The sequence below is a fragment of the Euprymna scolopes genome, chromosome 12 (assembly GCF_053919585.1).
Source record: "Euprymna scolopes isolate OS-2025 chromosome 12, ASM5391958v1, whole genome shotgun sequence".
Taxonomy (NCBI): Eukaryota; Metazoa; Mollusca; class Cephalopoda; order Sepiida; family Sepiolidae; genus Euprymna; species Euprymna scolopes.
The window spans coordinates 415298-428566 of NC_136493.1; positions in this window are offsets into that span (position 1 = coordinate 415298).

The window sequence follows — 13269 nt, forward strand, 5'->3', positions numbered from 1 at the left end:
AAGCATTACGTACAACAGCAGTAGAAGACAGCTCTACACTCGCAGTTAGAGCCAGACAGCCCAGTGGACCTACCACATGTGGTAATTGTGGCATAAAACACCATAAATATAAATGCCCAGCTAAAGGCAAATACTGCCTAAAATGCAATAAAAAGGGACACTTTGCTAAAGTTTGCCACTCTAAAATGGGAGACGAGGGGCACACACGCAGACAGTCATTCCAGCCACAGAGGAAATATAATAAGAATAAAATCCACATGGCAGCAGCACATATGGGTAGCAACGACGACAGTTCCACAGAGGAGCTGTACTTTCACACAGTAAAGGAATTACCGTTAGCGACCACAGAAGCTTTCACAAAACTGAAGATAGGCAACAGCAAAGCCCAAATAGAGGTTGACGCGAAAATCGACACAGGTGCAATGAGCAACCTGTTACCTAAACAGGTATTCAAGGAACTGAAAGGAGTACCACTGGAAAAATCAGCTATAAGGCTAATTGCGTTTGGAGGCTCAACGATAGACCAAGAAGGGACCTGTCGTTTAGGGGTCAGATCCCGCGACAAGTTCGTTAAAGCGACCTTTCACGTGGTGAAATCAAGAGACCCTATACTAATAGGACTCCAAACATCAAGAGAATTAGGGCTAGTCACCCTTAACTTGGCTATAAAAACGGACACAACTCATGTGACGGACAAAGCATCCCGGCCTACTCCCCCGCACGACATGAAACCGGTCCCCGTGCAGGAACCATGTACGATGGGAAACCTTGGAGAAAGGAGGAAAATCATTGAGGAATTTCCAGACGTATTCGACTCCATTGGTTGTCTGCCAGGTGAACACACCATCCATTTAAACCCCGAAGTACCACCAGTTGTCCACCCACCACGTCGAGTCCCAATATCCCTAAAAGGAAAGTTGAAATTGGAGTTGGACCCCTTAGAGGCCCAGGGAATAATTTCCCCTGTAAAGGACCCGACGCCCTGGGTAAACTCATTCGTCTGTACCACTAAAAGGAACGGATCGGTCAGGCTATGCCTCGACCCCCGAGACTTAAATAAAGCAGTGCACAGACCACACTATGCGACTCCGACATTCGAAGACAACACTGCGGAACTAGACAACGCTAGATGGTTCACAAAAGTCGATATCAAGTCCGGCTACTGGCATTTGAAACTGGACGAAAAGTCGAGACGTCTCACAACATTCATTACCCCACATGGCAGATACATGTACAACAGGTACCCCATGGGAGTCAAATCTGCCCAAGATGAGTTCCAAAGAGCCATGCAGGAAAACTTCGGAGACCTCGAAAATGTCCTATCCATATGCGACGACATAGTAGTGTACGGATTCGAGGAAGACGGCAGTGACCATGACAAGGCACTGAGGCAGCTAATGTTTAGAGCAAGGGAAAGAAACTGCAGGTTTAATTCAGAGAAATTTGTGGTGAAAACCTCCGAAATCCCTTTCTACGGCCACATAATCTCAAGAGACGGTGTCAAGCCAGATCCCCGGAAAATAGAGGCGATCACACAGATGCAACCCCCCGAGGATGCGAAGCAGCTCACCAGCTTCCTAGGCCTGGTGAACTACTTGAACAAATTCTCTCCACGACTCGCGACACTGACAAAACCCCTACGTGAGTTAACATCGAAGAAGAATGACTTCACATGGTCTTCACAGGAGCAACAGGCATTCGAAGAAATCAAAAAAGAGATCGGAAAGCATACGACACTCCGATACTTCGACCCTAAAGAACCAATAGTGCTACAGGTAGATGCGTCTTCAATGGGTATAGGCGCGGCTCTGCTACAAAACGACAGACCAGTAGCATTCGCGAGCAAAGCACTTTCCGGACCAGAAACACGCTACTCAAACATAGAGAGGGAGATGTTGGCTATCGTCTTTGGCCTGGAGAAATTTCACAGTTACGTTTGGGGCCACAAAACGACAATTCATACGGATCACAAGCCATTGGAGTCGATAGCATTGAAAAATCTAGCACAAGCACCCCCAAGACTGGCTAGAATGTTATTGAAGGTCGAGGGATATGATTTTACTGTAAAATATACCCCAGGAAAAACAGTTCCAATTGCAGACTGCTTGTCACGAGTAGCACCCAGACCCAGTGGGCACATTGAAGGGATCGATCTCAACGTCCATAGCATGATCTCATACCTCAACTTTGCGCCGACGAGAGTTGAAGATATAAGAGTGGAAACATCCCAGGATCCACTCCTAAAGCAACTCGTAAGCATGGTATTGACCGGCTGGCCTTCCAACCGGGCTGACTGCCCAGGAATTCTCCTGCCATTCTGGAATTTCAGAGATGAGATTGGGGTCCAGGATGGAATTCTACTCAAGCCAGAGAATCATTATCCCAGCCTCGTTGCAAAGAGGCATACTGGAAGAGCTGCATGCTTCACACCAAGGAGTAGAGAGAACGAGGTTACGAGCGCGTTCAGCGGTGTACTGGATAGGGTTAAATAAGGACATAGAAGATATAGTCCGAGAGTGCCACACATGCCAGAAATACCAAGCCAGTATCCCGCCCGAATCAATACTCCAGCACGAAACCCCTACGTACCCCTGGCAGTACGTCAGCACAGACTTGTTCACATTGGCAGGGAAAGAATATCTGCTTGTGGCAGATCAGTACAGCCGAAACCCCTTCGTACGACGCCTTCCGTCCGCCTCATCAATATCCGTTATTAGAAGTATTAAGACGATATTTGAGGAACAAGGAATGCCGGAAATCTTGTACTCGGACAATGGTCCACAATTTACAAGTAAAGATTTCAAGGATTTCGCCAGGACGTACAGCTTCCAACACAGGACATCGTCCCCACATTACCCCAAGTCTAACGGATTCGCCGAAAGAATGGTGGGAACATGCAAGAAAATTTTGACGAAGGCAGGGGAAACTGGTCAAGACAGCTACCTAGCAATGATGGCTTACAGAGCCACGCCACTGTCATCAGACATTAAGTCCCCGGCAGAGTTACTCAACGGACGAAAAATACGGACACCCCTAGTATCCAAGCAACAACTTGGCGATGAGCAGACTAGGACAGCCATACAGAAACAGAAAGATCAGTCTAAGGTCTGCTATGACAGGAAACATAACAGACACCACTCCCACCTACATGCAGGACAGAATGTCTATGTCCAGCAGGAAAAAGCAAAGATATGGGAGCCTGGAAAAATTCAGCGCTCCAGCGTGACACCCAGATCCTACATAGTTGAATCTGAGAACGGTAACACCTATAGAAGGAACAGGCAGTTCCTCAGACCAGCTGGGAGGAGATCAACAACCGCAAATAGATCCGACCAACCTCGCCCCAGCGACTCTCCACCGGATCCCACCCAGAAGGAAGGCCCCCCCCCTAAACAAATCGAACAGCCGACCACCGAACAACACTCCAGCGGCACGCCTCACACCCGAACTGAGAAACTCACCCCCGAATTAAGAAGATCTCAGAGACGAGTGAATGCTCCTCAGAAACTGAACTTATAGGTTACACTATCCTAAAAAAAAGAGACAATACCATTACCCTAGAACAATGGAGACAAGCTAAATAATATATTAGAGACTATGTTATCCCTTAATCAGATAAAGGCTAAATATCGCCCTTGGACTATATACATATATATGGAAGGGAAGGGATGTCATAATATAGGCTAAGAGACTATTAGTCGCCTAGAGTTATGCCCCTTGGCCCGTGACGTATGAATCTCGTCCGCCATTGTTTCCCAGTGCAACGTTTACTACTAGACAATAAAGAACGCATTTTACACCACCTTCGAGTCTGTTTATCAATGCTTCCAAAGTATGTATTATCACGACAAGTAACTGAACAGGAAAGTACAAATATTTAAGCCTTCAAAAGCACTGTAGCATTCTTGATTGTATAGTATCCTTATCTTCACCGCTGGCTCTAACAAATTGTTTTTATCACCTTTGATCCAGTAAAAGGGTCAACCGTTGAAACAAAACCTGATGTCACTGAGACAAGGAAAAGTGTTGTGATTATCCACCAACCATGAAAGTAAAAGAAGTTAACGCTTTATACTGATATTATACATTTTATTCCATAATACCCATGACAACTACAGAAGAAAATATATTTCAATAGAAAAGTAGATGACACAAAGAGAAAGTGGACGAGTTTTAAAAATGTGTTGTAGCTTTGTTAGTAGGTGAGAGGGCAATTTCTTCTCTTGATACCATTTCCATTTCATGCGATAATCTCAAGGGAAATAAGAGTAGTACAATTTATTTATTTATTTACTTATTTTTCTATTTATTTCTTTTATTTCCCTTGAGATTAACGCATGAAATGCGTTAATCTCAAAAGAAATAAAAGTAGCACAAACATGCTTAAACGATTTCAATGATTTTGTACATGAAAATGCCGTTGAGTAGTTGGGATATTTACCTCAAGAAGCTAGGACCTGTTAAAGAGGCACAGAGATGCAACAGTGTGTCGATAGGATAGGGGCTGGAGCTTGTTTTATAGTGCCAGATCTGCTAGGTTGGAGGCTCTAGAATCATGTCTAAGAGGGGATGAGGAGTGATAGTTTTATCAGCCCAATTAATACTATACACATGAGCGAATGCTGGTTTTGTAGAGCCATAGGATACTGGCAGGTGTGAGTAGTTAAATAGAACGGTAGCACCTCCTTTACAGCAAACATGGCAATGTGCTCAATATAGGTATTGCAATTCATATTCCCTGTGAAGTCGAGCAGATTGAACAATAAGCCATCAACTAAACTGTGATTAGTAGGGACATCCAAGTTTATGTGTACAAGCGCCAAGGTTTTACACAATACCGGCGACGTTATTTCACTAAAATGATTAATGGAAGTAACGATTTTTGTTTTGTTTTTTTGCTATCGGATTTTTATATTTACTTTTATATTAAATTGATTTAGAAAAATTAATTTAAAATATATATCCATTTATTAATCTGCCTGGCTTATATGTTTCCATATGCAATAAATAACTGTATTCTAGCATCTGCAAAATGAAACTTATTTTTTTAATAGTTTCTCTTTTTTAACAATTGCGTTGGAATTGTATTTCAAACGAACAATAAATAAAAGGTTATCAATTATTCTTCTCATTTGCTTGTATTTAAAAAAAAATGCAATCCCCCACTATATGTAACACGATGAAACCAATAACAGAATTTTAATATTATTTATTTTTTCATATAAGTTATTTCTATACAAATATCAAGTCCTTATTCAGAAAGTCTGTTCTAAATTTGTATTTTTTTAAGTAATAAAATGCCATATAGGAATCACATGAATAGCGAAATGTGGTATTTTTCTGGATAGAAACGTTAAAAAAAAAAGAAGTTTTTCATTTTCGATATTCCACCAATGTTTAATTGTGCGTCCGACAATGGATCCTTGGATTATGACATTATTATTTTAGCACGGTAACATAAGTGTATAAGTTCCAAAAAGAGTAATTTCTCATATACTACGAAAAAACTAGTCTGTGTTATTGTAATGATATCAATATAATTGTAAAAAAAAAACAATAAAAATTTTCACGTTAATCGATAAAATTTTATACATTTTATGCAGAAATTTATGAATAAACATTTACAGTAAAAATGAATAAGAATAATATGATTTACCTTTTGTAAAACTAATAGATTTCTTTTTAACGCGCTACACAGACGAGAGTTAATCGTATTAAATAAATTTTAACGTTCTCTGTTGGCAAAAATTATGTAAATAATGGGGCTGTTAATTAAAGGCCTCTGTACATTTTGTTGAAATAGGCGCAAAAATAAATTTGCCATTACTTCAATTAAACATAAAATAAAAAAAATGAAATTTATGTTAGATTTCCTAATTTAACATTGCTAATAATAGTCATATATTCTATTCATTTTTCTACACCATATACAACTGCCAGCATCTCATTCTAAATTTGTGCATATATTTGTTAGGCATCTTATAGGGATTTACTTGGAAATGCAACTGGTTTGTCCACCTGTGTTAGCGCTACTCCTAACCCATACTCACATGTATCATTCTCGAGTCAGTTCCTTGTGGGGGTCGTAGTAAGTAAGGATATTTGAGTTTGTGATCGCTTCTTTTCAGTGTTGAAAGCTGTTTGTTGGGAATCTGGCCATATCCATGGAATTTAACCACTATACCCACGGAAGAGAAGTAGTAGTTTTGACTAACCTCAAGTTCTTCGTCTCAATCAGCAAAAAGACCCTATTAAAAGTACAAAAACAGCTACAGAACGTCCTGCTACTGGCCCAGTAATACAACTACATACGCCAATCTAAGCCAGGAAAGATATTCCATTGGCAGATATGCTGTCACAAGTACCAACAAGCAAGCCACAGTTAGAAGAAATAACGTCAGTGAATAATCTGACAATGCAGCCGATACAAGACCACAGGCTCGCAGAAATTTGCCAAAAGACAGTTGAGGACTCCAACATGAGAGCACTGGCAGAAGTAATCGCTAAAGGGTGGCTGGATAGTAAAGAAAGCCAGCCTAGCGGTCAAACTGTTCTTCATCATACACCGAGTGGTTTCATCCCAGATTTGTTCCACATTGATAAGACGCCTTTATAGGGTTCAACCTCTTGGCAAACCTTTTAGGGAGAGCATTAATAGATGCCCCGTGTGTCAATCTGGCTTACAACTTTTTTTTATTATTCAGAAGCATAAGGCATTTGGCCCTTTTAACTGTTTTGTTTTTGGAGGTTTTATTGATTCGCCCACTTAGTGTATTCTTCATCCTTCTCTAATGATGATGTGTCTAGTTGATGTACTCGCGGTGGAGGTGCAATACGCTTTTTGCTTTCATTCGTTTGTGTGTTGTGTCTCTGTTTTCATGTTGTTTTGTCTTTGTTGGGGCACTTGGACTCGAAATGTCCCTTCTTGTTGCATGCATAGCACAGCTTGCCATGGGCTGTGTTTTGGCGAATGTGTGTAGCCACAAAATAGGCATTCTCTTTTGGAGACTTGTTCCTTCACTCGACTGGTTTCATGTACCCTCATCACCTGGGCTGTATCTAGTCTCATTCCTTGACTGGATTGAGGCCATTTCAGCCGCTCTGCATATGTCTACACTCTTCTGTAGAGTAAGATTCTGTAATTTTAGCAGATCCTGCTTTGTTAACTGGTCATGGACACCTTCTACAATCTTGTTCCACAGAAGTGATAACTGCATCGAGAGCAGAAATTGCACATCTTCGACCATACTCTTAGATCATTGTAGAACTTGTCAAAGGCCTCTCCCCTCCCTGTTTCTCTTGACGGAACGCAAATTTCGTTGAGAATTCTGACAGAATACTCCTCCAGTGCTTGTAGTATGTTCTCACAGTGCGTTCAGTCTCTGAGGTGTCAAACTGCACGCTCTGGTATACTTTCATGGCGTCACTCCCCAGGCAGATCTCAAATATAGCAACCTGAATTTCTCGTGGTTTATGATCCAGACCTATCAATAACGTGTGGTGTTACATAGTGGGGTTCATTTATATATCGTTATTGTCTGTGACGTGTTACTAAATGTCTATTGTGGCATTCTTCACTGTCTGAACTCTTAAGTTATCGTGTTTCAGTCTATTTATATTCCGTGTTGCGTGCGTGTGTGTCAGACATAACATGAACACACATGTATTTCGACATACTTATCAACTTTTCCACTGCGTCGTTGGTCTTGTGGTCCGCCTGGAATTCATCTGTTCTTGGAGGGAAGCTGGAACCTGTTTGAACGAATGCATTTCACTCCAAGACGATGGTTGGTTTTATATAGTTTTTATTTACTGTCCCGGTGTCGATCGCAGAAGAATGGAAAGTGAGTATCTTTGCTTGTAGTTAATTCTAATCTCCAATTTGGCGACACGTCATCTCCCTCCCAAGAGAGGGGAGACAACCGTTAACCTATCTGCTCTTCTTTACGTCCAAATTCCAACTCTATTTTCTCAGCTAACTAGAACACGCGGTAACATACACATACTTCTGGTCAGTTGATCAGATACTCTTCTAGTGCAAATTGTCCATTTTATAGTTTTGATAAGTTTATCAAACATAGTTTCATATCTCATCTCTTGTTTACCTCGCCAGTTAGATAGATGGTTATGTCGAGATAGATAGCAAAATCGGTAGATACACTAGGTGTATTAGAAAACGGCCATTAAAAATGATAAGAACTTTAATAATTCAACTTACTATCTTTCGAAGCTTATAACTACTTGAAAAATATAATTCAACCCCTAATTTTTTTTTCAATTAAAGGAGCAAAGACCACATTTAAAATAAAATAACAAGTTTAATGGCAAATTATGCAATATTTGTTTTTTTTTAATCAGTTTTCTTTAAAAAAGATTTGAACAAAATCAACGTATTTTTACTTGCTTCGATAAATATGTATATATAAATGCCAAAAAAATCATTTACCTATAAAAAATACTATTAAATGGGTAATTCTATTCTTCATTGTGAAGAATTTATCCATATTTATATTTTAAATTCCATGTATTTTTTAAATAAAAGGATTTTTTAAAGTAAGGGTCGTAGAAAATCGCATTTTCATAACGTGTTTTGCGCCATAAGCTTAAAGGCTGCTCCTGCTACTTTGAAATTTACCAAATATGGATTCGCAAAGGGATACAATTAATGTATCTTTTTTATTGCGTGGTGTTAACCTAAAATAGTATTTTTGGTCCTCCGTAGTTGCAAAAAATACACACACACATTCGCATATAAGTTTTTCCCCTAAAACAAAAAATCCAGTTCACCGATTTTTTTTTTTTTACTTCTCTTAATGAAATTCACGAGTTTTTGATTGATATATTTTAATACTTCTTTATTGACTTATATTTTTTTTAATATCTAAAAAAGAAAACATTAGATGAAATAGAAAAAAATTGCCGTCAGTGTCCGGTATTTACTTGACGATATAAGTATGTAGAGGACTAGGATATATAAATCCTAATCCCGTTACAAAAGAAAATAATGAAACGAATGGAATTGAAGGAAACAAAAACTCAATTGATGGATAAGATAAACGTGTTGTTTATTTACAGTTGAAAGAATGAATGTTTTAGATATAACATGTGTTCATGTCCGCGCGGATGTAACCATCGTTTGTTGCGGGACTGGTGGTGTAGAAAGAAAAGGAAATGTGTGTTCATCTCACTATCGTTTGTTCGCGCATGGGAAGAGAAGTGAGTAATATAGTAGAAATGAGAATGATAGTCAAGCGTGTAAACAAAGACGAAGGATAGAGGGTTGACATCAGTTAGCAGTCAGCTACGCTAAGGTATTCTCAGGGACAAGTTGTATATATAGTAAGAGAAAGAGTGAGAATGTCAATCTAGTTCATGGAGACAGAAAGCGTATAAAGTGTACGTACTGTTTGTTCGCCTTTTGCCCCACATAGTAGCAAGTGGCGTGAGGCACGCACCTCCCGAAAGGGAGGCGGCTGGTTTGTCGAACCTCTCAGTCCGAAAAGGGAGAAGCCGCTTATTGCTCTTTCTTTTATAGGTGTTTCGGGTGGTCTTTTGCGCATGTGTAGATTTCCTTTGAAAGGGAAGTGACGTTCTCCGTGTGTGCGCGTATGTGAGTACATGTGTGTACGTTAGCGTGTGTGTGTGTGCATACACGTAAATGTGAGTGTATGTACACGAACGTGAATATATGTACTTGTGTGGACGTGCGCGCGTATGTTTGTGTGCGCGTATGTATATGACAAGTAATATGGCTTGAAATGTGAACGCGTGTTTTTGTGTGAGACTAGAAAAGGCTCACGCAAGTATAACATTCGCTTTCGTTAAAAAAAATAACCTGGTTTAAAAAAACGGGGTTTTTACACTTTGGATTTTACAGGTAAATTTCCAAAAAACACTTTTTTTTGTTTTAAATTAGAATATTTTATTTATTGATCTTTTATCTTCAATTTGTGATACATAAAACTTTGGTACATAAATTAATTATTTCATTTTTAATAGAAATTTCAAAATGGGGGGTAAAAAAATAACGTTTCTCTAAAATATTATATTTGGTTTATAAGAAAGAGCATAAAATTTTACATTGATTCTGAAAATATCGAAAAAATTTAACAAATAGAAACATTTTTATAGATTTCTAAAGTTTAAAAATTGAAAAATATTTTGCTCGTAAAATTCAATTGATTTCATTACGTAAAAATTTGCTGCATGAAGGCGCGCGGCATTTTGCAAACATTTTGTAAGCACTTTTGTTAAAAAATAAAAAAATAATATTTCTATTATTTTTTAAACAACTTTAATTGTTTATTTTGGAAGTGTATTCCATACAGAAAATAAACAACCCACTTTAAAAAGAGAAATTACGAGTTTTTTATATTTTATTCGCAGTTTTCTGTTAGGGGTGTCAAAAATTCCTCCAAATTTCTGATACACCTATAGATACACATAGATAAATCAAGAGACAGACATAGATACACATAAATCGATCTGTTAAAAGAAGGGAGTTTGCATCCTTTAATCATTATTTATATAATCGTTTATTTTACTATTTCATTTACTTCTACTTCGTTTTCTTTTTACTGTTTCTTGTTACTTTTTACTACTTAGGGTACTTTTAAGTGTCTGTGTGTTCTTACATATATGGGGGGTATGTTTATCCTTACACAGTTTCTTGCCTTGGACATTTCCGAGACATGTAGGCGTCATGTATAATGCGTACATACCTGCAACAGACCAGGATATAATAATACCCCAACTCGCAACAAGAAAATGATGAAACGAATGGAATTGAAGGAAACAAAGACTCAAATAATGGATAAGATAAACGTCGTTTATTTACTGTTGAAAGAATGAGTGTTTTAGATATAACATGTGTTCATGTCCGCGCGGGTGTAACCATCGTTCGTTGCGAGATTGGTATTATAGAAGGAAAAAGGAAATATGTTTTCATCTCAAGTTCGGGTCACTATCGTTTGTTCGCGCGTGGGAAGAGAACTGAGTGATGTCGTGGAAATTGGAATGATAGTCCAGCGTGCAGACAAAGAAGAGGATAGAGAGTTGACATCAGTTAAACAGCGCGCCATGTTAGAAGTAAGCTACGCAGTGGTGTTCTCAGGGACAAGTAGTAGATAGAGAGAGAATGAGTGAGATTTTGTGCGTACAGTCTGTTAGCTTTTTGTCCCACAGAGTAGCAAGTGGTGTGAGGTACGCGTGTGCGCACCTGACGAAATGGCGCCGGCTAGCACGCCAACCAACCACCTAGGAGGCTAGTCTCGAAAAAAGAAGAAGCCAGTTGTTGCTCTTTCTTTTATAGGTGTTTCTGCTGAACTTTTGCGCATGTGTGGATTTCCTTTGAAAGGAAGAGACGTTGTCCTTGTGTGCGTATGTGTGCGTGTGTGAGTACATGTGTGTGCGTTAGCATGTGTGTATATACACGTGAATGTGAGTGTATGTACGCGAACGTGAATATATGTACGTGTGTGGACGTGGGCACGTATGTTTGTGTGTGCATATGTATATGACATAGCTTGAAATGTGAACGCATGTTTTTGTGCGAGACTTGAAAAAGGCTCGCGCATACCTGGTTGCCTTGGCCAGTGGATGATATCTTTTGATCGCTGGGCTGCCATCTCGTTGGGAAGTGTCATGCTGTGTTGTGCATGGATGTGTAAGAATAAGATTGGAACACGTGTGCTTGGTTGGTAAGAAGGAACTGAATAATGGCGCCCTGCTTTATTGATTAATTGCTATGCGCATGCGTGAGTGCATACAAAAGTTAGATCACGAAACCAGAATGAAAGAGTCTATATAAAAGTTACTGAAACGAAAGAGCAGCGCTATCATTACATCTCCCTTTCTCTGAAAACAAAGATGACTTAGGTATGTAAAACAAAACAAAGAAAATGGAAAAGCTGGTTCAGTGTAGACTGCCTGAACAGCTGCAGCGAAGCAGGGGATTATTCTGCCCCATGAGATGCTTGCTGGGAGGGTATGAGTGTTTGCTCATCATAAGTTCATTTTTGATGGTGGTTGTACCACCCTACCACTACGGGTACGTTTTTTGAGTGTCATTTGGTATGTTTGGGGATGCACACACAAGTGGATCCACAGACGTCGCTCATTTTTGTGGAGCTGTGTTGGGGAGGTCTTGCGACATTTGTGGGGTAGGCGTCACTGGAATACTTCTTATGTGTTGTCGGTTTCTTCGCAGCACATGTCTATTGACATTCTCCAGGAGATAGGAGCGGTGACCATCTACCTGGGATACTACAGTCGCTGGGTCCCAGCTTCAAGGCACAGGATTCTGTACCCTTACCCGTTGTCCATGGTGTAAGGGTGGTAGATCTTCCTTAAGTGCATGTCGGTCAAAATACCTCTTTTGGTTCTGCTAGCGTTGTTGGAATGTGCTGTATATCTGATTTTGATCATGGTTGTCGTTTCTGATTTTGGTGATCAGTGGAGATTGGATTCGTCTACCCATGAGTAGTTGTGCAGGGCTTGGTATGACACTTGAAATTAGGGTGCAGCGCCAGTGCAGCAATGCGATCTCAAGAGTTGTTCCTGACTGTTTGGCTTTCTTGAGAATATTCTTGATAGTCCTTATTTGATATTCTATGAAGCCATTTCCTTGTGGTCTCCGAGGTGACGTGGTCTCATGATGGAAGCCCCATTCTTTGGCGAATTCGCGGTAGAGATGACTTGAAAAGTGTGGTCCGTTACCGCTGACTATCTTGGATGGTATGCCAAACTCTGAGAAGATTTGGCGTGTGATATTCACTATGACACTGTTTGGTGAATGATCAGGTAGGCGCTTAACTATAGGATACTTTGACTAATAGTCAGCTATGATCAACCATTGACTTCCGTGGAGATCAAACAGGTCTATGCCAACTGCGTCCCATGGCTTTGTTGGGATGTCATGTTGCATTAGCGGCTCTTGCATTTGGGAGGGCTGATGCTGCTGACAGATACTGCATGACTTTGTGAACTGTTCAATGTCTTTGTTTATGCTTACCCAATGAACAGTGTCCTTGGCTAGGAGTTTTGTTTTCTCCTGTCCTAAATGAGCAGCATGTAGTTGTTCTAATATGTATTTTTTAAGTGTCTGGAGGATGACGATTTGTTGTCCTTTGAGGATAAGACCATCATCAATTAAGAGCTGATCTCTTAGGCCCCAGAACACTCTAATGTCAGTGATTGTCTCTGGCCATCCCGTGATGATGGTCTCTCTCAGCTGGTTAAGCAGGGGATCCGCTGTCGTACACTGTCTTA